The sequence below is a fragment of the Capsicum annuum genome, chromosome 4 (assembly GCF_002878395.1).
Source record: "Capsicum annuum cultivar UCD-10X-F1 chromosome 4, UCD10Xv1.1, whole genome shotgun sequence".
Classification (NCBI taxonomy): Eukaryota; Viridiplantae; Streptophyta; class Magnoliopsida; order Solanales; family Solanaceae; genus Capsicum; species Capsicum annuum.
Genome location: NC_061114.1, coordinates 225397008 through 225399706, shown reverse-complemented (window position 1 = coordinate 225399706; position 2699 = coordinate 225397008). Strand labels below are relative to the sequence as shown.

Genomic DNA, 2699 nt, shown 5'->3' with positions numbered 1-2699 from the left:
ATATTAGATCAAATTTTCGAACACTTTCAACTTTTTTTATAATGTTTGATAAGTTTTGAAAGGTCGAAAGTGCTTATTTTAAAAAGTGAGATGTTTAACTAAATTTTTTGGAGAAAGAAAGTATAAAAAGTTCTTTTTCAAAAGTTTAAAAATAGATTTTCATAAAAGCATTATTTTTGAAGACCCACTTTTGAGCCAAACACATTAAAAGCATTTTGAAAAATTTGATAAAAAATTAATTACTTATTAATTTATTTTTTTAAAAAATCATTGGTCAAACAAAAGTTTTTCGCACAAAAAGAACTACTTTTTTTATTTTTGAAAAAAAAAAAATACTATTGAAAGAACCCTTTTCAAAATAAGTTGATTTTAAAAGTTTCGTCGGACACTAATTAATTCTCAATAATATTTTTTTCTAAAAATATTTTTATACAATATTATATACTTCATTCTTTTTGTATGCAATATATCTCACTTTGTGGAGTTCTTTTAAATTTTAATTTATTATTTTTAAATTTAAATTTAATAATAACCACTAAATACACGTGCAAAACACGTATACTAAACTAGTAAACATAAATATTACCAGATAATATTACATAGTGTTAATACTTGTTAATGAAGTCTCTAACACTCTAAAAAAATACTCAGAATAGTAAAATTAAATAACTTTTGACACAATATTCTTTAAATCAAATAAAAATACTGTTAAACAATCTAAATAGTTACATATATTTGACTTATTGATTGATCTACGAATTAGCTCAACCCACATTACTCAAACCCCATAAATCACGAACTTATTCGAATCGAACTAAAAAGCTCAGATCGAATTAGGCCAATCCAACGGGCCTGGCCCGGCTCTATATCTTTATGCTACCTCGCCCTGATACATGAAGTTATGTGTAATGCTTTTTATTATCTCAAAGTTGTGGTCGAAAGCGCTACACGCTCCATAGCTGCTCACCGCCCTTTTTAGTCCATTTATCTTCATTTGAATACTTCTTTCGTCTTAAATTATGTATCATTATTTGATCAAACACGATATTTAAAAAATAAATATTGACTTTATTAAAGTTATAAAATTATTCTTGTTAAAGAAATGAATAATAATATTTAAAATCAAGTAAAATCACTTTTAATTGAATAAATAAATAAAAAAGGAGTAATAATATTTAAGTGAAGTGAGTATGAAATTATGGTGTTATCATAAGCATGTTATAACACGTTACAAAAGGTGTCAAAAATAAAACAACTTTTCTTCCATAACACGTTACAAAAGGCAAGATGTCCTGCTCAAAATAAAACAACTTTTTTTCCTTCATAAAACTATTTCTTTAACACCCTTTGCCGCCACAATCTCTTTGCCGCCTTCTAAGTTGGCTCATCTACCGTTAAATATTTATTTTCAAATTAATCTCAGCCGTTGGATCATTCCAAATCCACTATAAATTACGATTTGATTTCGCTTTTTATAACCTCTGCTACTTTCATATCCAAATCTGCGGAGATGGTTATTATGGATGACGGTAAAGTAGTTGAGGTGTGCGCACTTATGATAATAAAAAAGGGGAGTAATTGCTTTAGCAACCATCGCGATGTTGACTTTGTTAGTAAACTAACTGTGAGCTAAATATGCTTCTTATTGTTTGTTGTACTAGTTACAATAGCTGTATTAAGCAAGTTATGTTTGTTGAGAACTTGTTAATCCTTTTGACTGTTGGAAAACATATGCACAACAGAAGCATGGAGGCATTCCAGAAACATACCGTCTGCATGACTAATAAGAGCTGCGAGGGCTAATGAATTGGTCTCCAATTGTTATTAAATCAAACGGATTGGATCGTTGATCTTTTGATGCTGTTGCAGTTTCAGCTGTGAAGGGTGACAGTACAGTGAGCCTACTGGTGCATCTAAGGTTATATATAACTGTTTAATTTAATGTCTGTATATTTGAATGAATGATTAATGTACATTTTATTTTATTTTAAAAAGAATTATGCATGCATATGTATGAGGTAATAGAGGAAAAAGTGAGGTATCTATTGTTCATGTTAGCAGGCCTTTGCCATGTTGGGTGCGCTCGCATGGCAGGTCAAAAGTACCTAATAAAAATATGATTTTTTGGTGTTGGGAGGGGAGAGGCACGGGGGTTTATTTTTTGCCCGGCTCTCCTCTCCTCTGCTTGTCTGTGTCCTTTTCATTTTTGCTGCATTTTTCGTTTTCCTGGTTTCAACAACTGAGCAACAATTCTATGCTCATTCTTTTTTAAACGGAGGGAGTATTAGTTATGGTGGCATGATGGTGATTATTTTTGGCAAGCCTGTTAAATTTTCATTTAATTTGATGATGTCAAATCCGAGATCACTGTTATTTTGCTAGCCTTTGGGGATAATTTGGTTTCAAATTGGCTGCGTTTATTAGAACTGGTATGCTGTGATTTTTTTTTTTAGAAATGTTGTGTAATAGTATAGATTGTTAAGTGTCATGATATGCATTGCCTAGTTATTACACAAGGCATGTTAGCAGTTTTGTTGAGCATAACAATGACAACACGAGTCCCTGTAGCAGGTTATTATTTGCTAGCAGATTTGTCGAGAACATTATCCCATTAACATCTTTAATAATTGTAATTTCAAGTTAATTTTCTTTTAAAAAATGATTTTTGCATTTTTTGACTCAAAAGCGAGGGATTGAGC

At 30.4% G+C, this 2699-nt stretch overlaps 1 long non-coding RNA gene across 1 annotated transcript; it reads left to right on the top strand.

Annotated features, from left to right (window-relative positions):
- Nucleotides 1-1282: 1282 nt before the first annotated feature.
- Nucleotides 1283-2033, top strand: LOC124897794. The gene is made up of 2 exons (XR_007054742.1): nt 1283-1609; nt 1743-2033. It is a non-coding gene; the product is annotated as an uncharacterized LOC124897794 (long non-coding RNA).
- Nucleotides 2034-2699: the final 666 nt, after the last annotated feature.